This window comes from Dipteris shenzhenensis, chromosome 5 (genome assembly GCF_047967505.1).
Source record: "Dipteris shenzhenensis isolate YYH24624 ecotype China chromosome 5, Dip_SZ_1.0, whole genome shotgun sequence".
Taxonomy (NCBI): Eukaryota; Viridiplantae; Streptophyta; class Polypodiopsida; order Gleicheniales; family Dipteridaceae; genus Dipteris; species Dipteris shenzhenensis.
The window spans coordinates 16795518-16807693 of record NC_141600.1 but is presented as its reverse complement, the minus strand read 5'-3'; the positions used below and the strand labels follow the sequence as shown (position 1 = coordinate 16807693).

The 12176-nt window shown below is 43.7% G+C and overlaps 1 pseudogene; it reads right to left on the bottom strand.

Annotated features, from left to right (window-relative positions):
* Nucleotides 1-373: 373 nt before the first annotated feature.
* On the bottom strand, nt 374-10172 carry LOC147901683 (uncharacterized; annotated as a pseudogene).
* Nucleotides 10173-12176: the final 2004 nt, after the last annotated feature.

Sequence of the window (12176 nt, the reverse complement as noted above, 5' to 3'; positions counted from 1 at the left end):
AGGCTCAATGGTGTTACTCCACCCCCGGCTATCGATCTCGAAGCTTGGGAGGATCTTGCCTTAGAATGCGGGCTGACAGACTGCCTGGAGCTCGACCGTTCTGGGCTCACGGGCTTCTCTTGGTCTAACAGGCGCAAAGGACAAGACTTCATTGCCCGCAGACTTGATGCGTCCGGTGGGGGATGGTGGATGTCTGCCCCGATGAATGGACGATACCTCTCCTCTACCTCAATCTCCGGTTTGCTGGTCGTTCAGTATGCCTTTTAAGGCAAGCAGATCCCTGGATATTCCCTTCTCCGTCAATAACAAGTGGCTGGCTGCTGCTCAGTTTTGCAATGCCATCCGGGCGGCTTGGTCCCAATCAAGGGTCCAATCAGAGGATCCATACGCCAGATGGGATCTCTGCATAAGGGCGGTGCTGCATGTAGCGAAGGCCTGGGCTAAGCAACGAGTCAATTGTAAGTGGGGGCTCCAGCACCTGATTTATGTCAAGGAGTCGTTAAGACAAGCAGTGCTAAACAGCCCCAATGACCACACAGCCTCTACGTTCTTGACGGAAGTGGAGCTGGAACTACAGGGCAGTGAGCTAGAAATAACCGAGGCAGCACGAACCCACAGCAGACAAACCTGGCTGCAATTGGGGGACTGCCCATCTAAATTCTTTTTTCAATCCCTCCACAGGAAGAGACAACAAGACACAATTGACAGAGTTGAGGGGGCGAATGGAGAGCTAGTGTTAGAGTTTTGGCACATTGCCCAGGTGTTCCAGAACCATCTCAGTAGTATAGTGGGCGCCCCTGCAGATCAAAATGAAACGTGAAATCAAAGTCTGTCGGATTTGATCGGCATGCTGGAACCTAGAGTCCAGGAATCTCAGAGGAAACTGCTGGCCACGGACTTCTCCGAGATGGAACTCTTGGAGGCCTTGAAGAGGATGAAGAAGGACAGATCCCTAGGTTCGGATGGCCTAACCTCTGAGTTCTTCCTGAAGTTTTGGGATAGTTTGGGCCCTGACCTAGCTGCCATGGCCAATGCCGCAGTCTCCAAAGGCTCCCTCTCAATCGATGTCAATACGGGGCTCCTGAAACTTTTCCTAAGAGGCCAAACAGGATCCTTCCAGGTGACTGGCGCCCCATTACTATGTTGAACACCTCCTATAAAATCATGGCTAAACATTAGCGCTCAGGATTCAAACGATTTGTAGCCAGGTGGTGGACCCTAGAACAAGCTGGTTTTGTTAAAGGCCATGACATCTTCGACAATGTTCTGAATGTGAGTGCAGCAATCGATTATGCGTATTTTCTGGGGATTGATTTGGACAAGGCATATGATAGAATCCGTTGGGACTTCATCGAGGTGGTCCTATCTAAATTAGGGTTCGGAGATGCTTTTGTCAGAAAGGTGTTGACTCTCTTTGGAAATGCCTCAGCGGCCCTATGTGTAAATGGGGGTGTGGTTGGCTCCTTCCAACTCCGTCGATCGATACGGCCGGGCTATCCCTTAGCCCCCCTCCTGTTTGCTCTAGCCTCAATTCCCCTAATTCACATGATCAAATGGGCTGGTCAGTTGGGCCGGTTTGAAGGTCTCATTCTCCCTATTGGATCCTCGTTGAGCATTCAGATGTTTGTTGACGATCTGATGGCCCTGTGCAAAGAGAATGCAGAATCAGTGGAGACCTTGCATGAGTGCCTAAATACCTTCTGTGTAGCATCGGGGTCAATTTGCAGCTGGAATAAGTCGTTTGCTATTCGATCGGCTAGCAATGAGCTGGCTAATGGGCTAGTCCCCATGCCTGTCAAATGGATTGCTAAGGGAGAGGTAATTTGATACCAGGAGCCCCTTTGGGCCCTGGAATCTGACAGCATCAGTGCTTTCAATGGTTCAGAGAGAGACTCCTTACCAAACTCAAAGCATGGAGTGGCCTCCCCCTGAGATGGAATGCGCGAGCCTTGGTAATCAAACATGTGCTCTCGGCGATGCTGACCTACGTGGCTTCAGTGTGCCTTTTTCATAAGTCTCAATGGGCAGTCATAGAAAGAGCTCTTAGATCGTTCCTATGGGCGGCGGAGGGGAGCACCGGGAAAGTGCACTACATTCCCTGGAATGCACTTAAACTTCCCAAGCGGAGAGGAGGGCTCGGAACCCCTGATGTGTTTCTAAGAACGTGGCATTGGTCAGCAAGTGGATTCCAAAATTGTTTGCTGGTGGGTTGCCTTGGGTTGAGATTGCGCGTTGGTTCATAGAGACGGGGCCTAGCTACAGAGTGGGGATCTGGAGAGGGCTGTCATGGTATGAAAGATTCTTTTCAGGCTTCCCCTTCTCGGTTAAGGGAGATCGCCGTAGCCAAGCTTAGCTTGAAGCCTTTGGGCGGGCTTAGGGGGGATGTAGGCTCGCGGAGAGCATATGGTGGAGCAAGGCTGTTGGGGTGAGTGACAAGCCCTTTGCCTGGTTGGACGTTCCTTGTGCTAGGAGTATTTTCAAAAAAGGGTTGCATCACTGGAAACAAATCTGGATCCCAAGTAGGGAGCATTGGTGGACGATAGGAGACATAAGCTGCCATTTCTCATTGATAGTTAGGGAAACGACGCTGATGCATCGAATGCTCGCCATTTGCTAAGAGGTCTGGCCACCCAACTGCATCATAGAGGAACAGAGAAGGCTGCTGCACTGGTTCTTGGGCAAGACACAAGTGAGAAAAATGTCCGTGGGGCTAATGTACAGATCCCTCTTGGAAGAGGTGGCAGATACAATTGATCCCAACCTGAAATGGGGCCTTAGGCGGTCTCGGTGTTGGTGGGAACTGTGCTTGACAAGCATCTGAAAGAACTACCCTATAGGGAAATTCACGTTCCTCCTATGGAAAATCTTGCTCCAATGGACACCAATTCGTGGGAAATTGGCTAGAAGATTTGCGGTGAACCCGCTGTGCCCCCTCTCCGAGACGCCGCTGGAATCAGTGACTCATCTCTTCTAGAGCTGCCATGTCTCCCGTGAGGTGTGGAGAAAACTCGAAGGAGCTATCAGAGCATCCGGGTGGATGTCTGGCCGGAAACAAACTTGGAAATAGTCGCTACTCGGGGAGACCACCGGTTGCTCATCCACAGTGGCTGCTTGGCCTCTGATCTAAGGGGCGACGTGTTAGGAAGAACTACCGTATCCTATGGAAAATCTTGCTCCAATGGACACCAGTTCGTGGGAAACTGGCTACAAGATTTGCGGTGAACCCGTTGTGCCCCCTCTCCCAGACGGCGCTGGAATCAGTGACTCATCTCTTTTAGAGCTGCCATGTCTCCCATGAGGTGTGGAGAAAACTCGAAGGAGTTATCAGAGCATCTGGTGGATGTCTGGTTGGAAACTTACCTGGAAATAGTCACTACTCGGGGAGACCACGTTGAGAGTTCACGCTCAACATCATGTGATCATGTGTGCATCGCACCATCACGTGATCATATGTGCATAGCACTAATCTTATAGAGTGCTATAAAGGAAAGGGTTAGATCCCTCAACCCTAACCCTAAAAGGGTTTGTATATATTCTATTTTTTCAACCAAATCTAGTGTATAGTTAGTCATTTGTGGTGTGCTCTCTAGCTGTGCCCTCTCTCCTGATCTCCACTCTTCTCCTCTCCCCTCTTCATATTTTGTCATGGTATCAGAGCTCCCTTGCCTTTCGTTGAGGCATTGCGATTCTTGAGAGAGTGAGAGTGATTGAGAGTTTGAGAGTTCTCTTGAGTGATCGTGAGTTCCTTCACTTCCGTAGAGAGAATTCCATCCACGTTAAGAAGAAAAATTCCGTCCATTTGAGAGGAATTTCCGTCCATTCATTTTCTTGAGAGTTCTTTGAGCGATTGAGTGGTTATCCATATTGTAAGAGAGAGATATCTAGTGCTCTTCTTCTTCAAGAGAAAGAGAGAAAGATTTCAATTGTTGTGAGGATTCAGAATTCATTTCTTTTGAGTGATGTGAGATCTTCAACACCTTGTGAGTTTTTTTCTGAAGACCCTGAGATCTACGTATGACTAAGGTGCCTCGAACTTTAAGCTGCTCACGAGTCACAGCATCTTCGACAAAAGCAGTCTTCTACAAGCTTCATCAACGTGCCTACTATGAGCTCGACTCCAACACGTTGGCCAACGTTGAGGCACATGCAGCAAAGCGGCTTCTATAGTAGCGCCCTTCAATGACCATAGCTACAGGGCAGCCACGAATAACTGCCATAAGCCCAAGCTTCAATAGCCTTGCAGCAACTAATCTGTTCACGGGCGATGCTCCAGAGTGTCGAGACTTGCACGCGAATAGCGAATCCTTAGTCCACGAGCTACTTAATCAGCTCGATCTCCAAGCTCACGGGCAATGCTTCAGAACTTTCCATACAAGCTCTCTCTCCTGTGCATCATGCATCACTCCAAGCCTCTCGAAGCCCAACGGCTCCACGAAACGTCGCCAAGAGCAATGCCAAGGCAACGTGACTCTCCATCGACTATTCATAGGTCTTCAGCCACCTCCTTCGATTGTGACGGATTCCAAACGCTCCTGCACGACAGCAAGTCTTGCCTCCACGAACACGATGGAACCTCAGTGACGAAAATTCGTAGGCAAACGAGATCTCCAAGATTCCGTAAGAATCTATAAGATTTCGATCGCCCTCCTTCCAACACGTGGTAGGACTTGAGGATAGGGCTAGTTACTTGAACCTCAGGTTTGGTCACCACAGTTTGGTTAGCCTAGTTTGGTTAGCCTATTGACACGTGGCACCACCAGCATATTGCCAAGTGGCACTCATATCTACAAGGCCACATCAGCAGTCTTATGAGACTACCACGTCATCAACCACGTCACTTGTGTCACGTTAGCACAGACACGTCATCATTGATTGCCACATCATCAATCACATCAGTAGTCCACGTCAATAGTCCGCGTCATCATTACCATGTCACCTTGCTAACATCATCTGTGCCACCTCAGCTGTCCAGTCAGCACTGACCTCTATAGGCATACACAGTGCTTCACAGTCACTGCGTGCTTCACAGTCACTGCATGTGACCACTTCACCTCAACACAGGGCTCCACTGGCACACCTCTTGCTAGGCACAGTGCCACATCATCACTGCATGTGATCAAGCATTCACAGCTTCAAATAGAAGCAGAGGCAAAGGCAAAGACAGAGGTAGATCATATCAGAAAAGTGGTCATCATCAGCAACAAAATCAAAGTCAGCATCAACATCAGCATCAGCATCATCCTCAGCAACATCAGAATCAACAAAGAGGAAATCATTCCAATCGAGGAAGATTCCAAGGACGAGGGAATGAATGTGTCAAACATTCAGTGCAACTACTGTCACAAGTTTGGACACTATGAAAGAGATTGTCGCAAGAAGCAGTACGACCAAGGCGGTCAATCCTGCTGTAATCGAGGGAATTTTTGAGACAGAGGAAATCATCGTGGTGAACATTCTAGTCACAGTCATTTTGCAAATGAACATGGAAATATGTTTCTTGCAAGTGAGGAATTGCATCAGACTGATACAGTGTACCTAGACAGTGATTTCAATCCCAAAGAGGATTTCAGCTATCAAGTCGACCAAGTGGAACAGGATCCTTGGTACATTGACCATCTCACATGACAAATCATCAGGAATGGTTCACAGAGATGAAACCATTAGAAGGTCAGAAAAATGTCATCTACACAGTGGACAATACACCGAATCCGGTTCAAGGGACATGCGTTATCTCTATGAACAATTTTACTGGTATAAAAGGATTGGTCAAAGATGTGCTCTATGTTCCGAAGCTCAGCAACAACCTTTTGTAAGTAGGTCAAATGACGGAACACAAATACAAAGTCATCTTCGACGGTGATGAATGCACTATCAGAGACAAATCCAAAAGATGTCAGCTAGTAGCAAAAGGTGTCAAGGAAGGACGCTTATACAGAATGCTAGCTACAATACCAAATAAGCATGCCATGTCAGCTCAACCACAACAGATGCCACTATCTGCAAAATGGCACAAGAGATTTGGTCATGTCAATTTCAAGTACTTATTAGATCTCAGGAATCAGAATATGGCAATTGGGATTCAGATAGCACATTAATGAGTCAGCTCAAGTATGTTGACAGTCTCCTGAAGAAGTTTCATATGGCAGATTGCAAGATTGCAGCCACTCCCATGGAACAGAGTTTGAAACTTACTAAAGATTCAGAAAAGCCTACAGTCAATGACAGATACTACAGGCAGCTCATCGGATCTCTTATATATGTGATAATCGCCCGGCCAGATATTTGTTATGCAGTAAGCTCACTAGCATAGTTTATGGCAAATTCAAAACAGTCTCACTGGAATGCAGCTAAAAGAGTCTTGAGATACATTAGAGGTACAAGACAATTTGGGATAGAATACAGAGGAAGTCATCTACAATTGCATGGATACTGTGATAATGACTATGCCGGAGATCATGAGACCAGGAGATCGACACAGGGATATGCATTTTTCCTTGGTCAAGGTGCTATATCATGGTTGTCAAACAAACAGCCAACTGTTTCTTTGTCTTTGACTGAAGCAGAATATAGGGCACTCACTACAAGTGCATGTGAGGCTATATGGCTAAGAAGACTATTGTCAGAAACCGATTACTTTGATGATTCAAAGCCAACAACAATATACTGTGATAATCAATCGGCTCAAGCATTGGCCAAGAATCCAGTATATCACTCCAGGACAAAGCACATTGATGTCAGAGAGCACTTCATCAGAGAAAGAGTGTTACTTGGTTTCATCACACTGCAGCATTGTGATAGCAAAGAAAATGTTGTAGACATCTTTACCAAACCACTCGGTAAAGAGCTTATCGAGAAATATCGATTAGCTCTTGGTTTGACGCAGAGGAAGGACATTCCCATTAAAGGGATGTGATGGAGTGTAATGCTCAGTCCTTCTTCGATTCCCCAGAATCATCATCTTGAGGAAAGGCCTACTTCATGATGCTGATCTTGAGGGAAGGTGTTGAGAGTTCACGCTCAACATCATGTGATCATGTGTCTCGGGGGATTCACTCTTCATTAAAGGGGGACGTCACCTGCGTGCATAAACTTCAAGAAAACCCCCTATTTAGGATCCATGTAGGATTATAAAACACCCCTATTTAAGCTTATAAGGTACAAGAAAAAGTCTAGTGTGCTCCCCCCCTTTCCTTAAACCTACGTCAAGACGGCTATCCTATTTTGTCAAACAACAAGACTATAAGACGGCTATCATATTTTGTCAAACATCCATCTGTCATCTGCACACCCTCTGCATGGTTAGCATGGTTAGCATACATGGTTAGCATGGTGATTCTTGATTCAAGCCTAATAATGATGATAACAGCATTTGTTAAAGTTACATCTATCAAAATAGATGTTCTTGATTCATGCCTAATAGTGATGATAAGAGCACTCATTTGTTGGCATTACATCCATTACATGCTAATCACCTACATTGACATGCTAACCAAGGCAACATTATACCATTTTGCATACGTATTGACTGTATATCTACAAAGAGTATACATATCCACCAATGTATTTCCATACGTAAAGCTCTTGAAATACTATCAAGATGTCTTTTCAAGTAAGCCTAGCCTCCTTCCTTGCCCAATTCATATTCTCCAAGTATGTTGGAGGAACAGATACGAGGTATGATGATCCTTTTAATGGACAAGGCTATAAGTGGCATAGCCTAGGCATCCCTTAATCCCATCTCCTCTAATCCTCAATGGGAGCAACAGGTGTAGCTGGCCTTATCGAAGCTAGCTGCATATCATATGCATTACCTCCTTACAAAGGTGTAGCAGAAGCAATAACTAGATCTACAAGACAAGCCTCATCACCTCTAACATAGCCCCATATACTCTTACCAACTAACACATTATTCACCATAAAACTCTACATGGAATACTTGGTTCCATCCAATTTATCCTCCCAGGCCAAAACTTCAAACATGTCTCTCGAATTTAGATTCAGATTTTGATTCTGAACCATCTTAGATGTATGCATAAACTGCCCACTGATTCACATGCTATGAATGGTATTGCACCAACAAAATCTCATTAACCCACTAGCCAATGCTTGGCTAAACAATGCACAAACCTCACTGAACTTCCAATGCAGACTTGTACTTGCAAAACATGAACTAATTTGAATGTTATATTGCCAAATACAGAGGTAAACAGCTCCAAATCCTTTCCCATAATTGGCAACACTCTCAAAACTTGCTCAGAATAGTGTAGACAGCAACTACATTCACTGTTATTGGGGCGGACAAGCTAGAAAGCTGTAGTAGACCCAATATATAGCGTATAAGAATGATTACACACTAATATAAACAAGTTTCTTCTCCCTTCAAAAACAACTAGAATGAGAAAGCTGAAAAGCATCTTGGATGTTTAATAGCAGCAAATATGAAGTTACACAAGAGTAACACCTGAACAATCCATGAATCTAAACCAAAATTTGATAGAGTAGAAAACATAAAATGCATCTTGAATGTTTACTAGAAAAACTAAAAATTAAACAAGAGTAATACCCGAACAATCCATGTCTATAATCCATAAGTTTAGCATTGACACATCTATGGGCATCTTCTCATAAATGCTGCATCATGGCACATAGCTTGCCAACAAATTTATCCTGCAAAACAAACATAAGCTCCCTGTCAAGTTACATGCTGCAAACCTAGGATCCCTATGTGATAAGAAGGATTGAAAGCACATTAACAAAAACATATGTTACCTTCATCTACATCAGAGATTGGAGCAGTAGGGCTGCAAATGGACTAGGAAGGAGGGAAGGGAAGGGACGACTTCAAAATGGATAAACTTTACAAAAATTTAAAAAATAGAAAATGTACCTTTTCTGCCCTACACATATTCATTGAAAAGTTTGTAGTCATTCTCATCAAGATGGTATTTCTTTGTTTGTCGATCATAGTTGAGATTGGCCAAGGCTATTATAGATTCCAAATCCACACATTGGTTGTTAACAAGGTCATATGTGTAGATCCTAGTTCCCTTTGCTTGTTGATACCATGACAAATGAATTTGAACATTCAAAGGCCTATCCAATAGATCAAAGGGGCCTCTTGTCTCTTTTAGACAATTTCCAACCTTTCTCCTCATGCTTACCACCCTTCCAAGGTACCACATGCCGTTTACAGCACCCTTACTAGTATTCCCAGCTTTTCCTTTTCCTCTTGTCTTTTTGTTTGCATTTATTGATGTGCTTTCAAACAATACTGCTGCACAATCAGATCCTATACCAAGACATGTTCCTGTATGAATCATTGCCTTCTTCTCCAAAGAAAAATACACTCCACTTTTCACCCTTGTTAATCTATCTTTAGATAGTGTGGGATTTCCATTCAATTGGCTGACAAGTGTGCTTTTAGAAATGGGATTCCCATCCACTTCAACAAATGGCGATATTTCACTAGCCACCTTCTCCTCCTCATCAATTAGACAATCAATCACATGACGAAGCTCACTTTCACTAGTAATTTCCTCATCCAGATCACCTCGAACACCACTATCAAAGTGATTATCTTCATCTATAAGTAGAACATCATCCAATGATTCATCTTCATCCACATATTCAAGATTAGGGTTGAAGAGTTCTAAGAGATCTCCCTCCTCCCATGAGTCATTCCAAAAAGTATCATCGCGCATACCAAGTGTCTCACTTATGGCCTTTGCTTCTAATAATCCCTCTTTCAATGCAGATACCATATGGTTGTCACTACTCACACAAGCATAGTCTCCCAGGTTGGCCAAAGGAGTGCCATTCTCCTTTTCCAAAGTAGCCCATATATTTTCTTGTTTAGAATGAGCTACTGGAAATTTAAGAATTGAACCTGCTTGAAACTCTGCTATTCTATTAAGTGCTCCTGTACTACTCAGCAAATCAAAGCCATCATAGCATCTTTCATTCCGAACCATTCCACCCACCTTGCTGAAAAAATTCTCACATGCATCCGATCCCGTGCAAGAAAGGGGTACGTGCAAGTGAGGATGCTTTTCCCTAAAGGTCTTTATCAAGAGAACCACAAAGTGACATGACAATTGAATGTCAATTAATGTTTCTCTACTGATAAAGTTTTGCTTTAGGGAGTATGCATCATGTTTAGTGATCCACATGCGCCAAATCCTACATATAGAAAGAACCATGAGTATTAGCCACATAAACCTTGGAAATATGTTCAAAATCCTTTATTCATATATCACTAATAGCAATGGTAGCAACTTCTACATACCTGAAAAAGAAAGACACCTTTCCTGTAGCTTTCACACGACCATACAAGTCTAAGGTAGGTCTTAAGAAAATATCAATGTAAGATGCTACTATTGATAAGTACATACGTGTGCCCAATGTCCGCTCTTGGTGAGCACCATAGCCTTCTTGTAATAACTTCAAACACTTTTGTACTTTCTTTGCATCAATCCTTTGTGCAGCTCTCCAATTTTGTCTATCCTTCCTCTCAATATCCCCTTCTTGCAAGCCATGTTCATCAACCTTGAATAATTGATATACAATTGCTACATGATTCAAAGTCACAAGCTCTCTACCAAGTACCAACCTCCTAGATGCACTATGCAAAGGATTGATAAGTTTCTTTCCATTATGGATATAGTCTTGATCATGCAAACCACTGATACTCCCATCAAATGTGATGTGTGCTATAAAGGGCCAACCCTTCCAAGGAATGCACAACCTGGGACCTTGACAAGAAGAGTAATCTTGCAACATCATTTTTCTGCGCCTACTATCTCCATTTGAAGCATGTCCTATCAATGGACCTACCACGTCCCTTAGAAAAATGTTCCAAGAAAGCTGAATGCTCTCCCACTGTTCTCTGACAAACATGGAATCAAACCTATTACATGTCAATTGCACCAATAGAACTAGCTTTGGCAAGCATTCAAGAAGAGGATTCACTATCAATACCGTTGCATGAGCAATCACATTATGTTGAAAAGCATCCACAACTCTAAGATATCCATCTTGACCATCACCAACTTGCACGGCAAAGTCTGGAATGCAAGTGTGTTCCAGCTTTTTACCACAAAAGCCAACCAAAGTATCATCACGTGCCACCCATCTCACCATTCTTTTCACAACTGTTTCATCCTCAGCTAGAAGAACTGGCACACTACCCAAGGGTATACCTTTCTTCATCATGTGACAAGTGTAAACTTCTCTTGCATGTTGAAATATATCCTCTTGTAAACCAGTTCGAAAGAAAAGTGCTTTTCTTGTGGACCTCATTGTGGTGGACATGTGTGGACCTCCAAGGTTAAGTGATAAGAAATTATGCAACCTTGTCCCTCCCCATATCTTGATAGTCTCAAATAATTCCTTTGTTGTATTGGAATATCTCTTCCCTTGACCTACTCTTGAAATGTTTTGTGAAATGTCAACAAAGAAGTTCCACAATGCCTTCTTTCCCTCAAACAGACCTAGCTCATGAGCATTGATTATATCTTGACAAAATTTTCTAACATCTTTCCTCACCATGGCTTCCATAGTGCTCTCCCGAAGACTTCTAACCTTCACGCTCAATGCATCAACTTTTCTTGTGAATGCTATCTCCTTCTTCAATACCCAAACCATTGTGGACTTTGTTTTTGCTACTCTCAATAACTCTAAATGAGTCAAATAATCTAACCGTCTACCACCTCCTGTGTCTCTTGATCCACAAGTGTCTAAAGATCGAATTTGTCGATACACTCACATGCGAAAGTCTCGTTCTTTAGGAATAGTAGCACATGCACAACATTGCAAATTATCAAAGTATGTTCCCTCCAAACATATCCGCTTGCAATCCTTATGACGGAAAGTGCCATTAATTTCAATGAACTCTGTTGTCCCCATCATAATTGTTGCCTTAGTTGTTGGCTCATTGTGCCATTTGCCACCTCCCTTAGTATCATCCAAAAAGGGCTTCAAGTCAACCACATTCCCATCATAGTTATATGACCCTTGCCAAAAACCCCAACACAAGGTTGCAAGCAAGCTACTCTCTGTGAGCAAAGGAGGAATCTGTTAAGTTCCCAATAGACTTGATGGAGAGAGAGCCAAAAGCCATATGACTAGCTACACCTAACATCTCTATAAAAAAACAGAAATAGTGATTGAAAATAGAA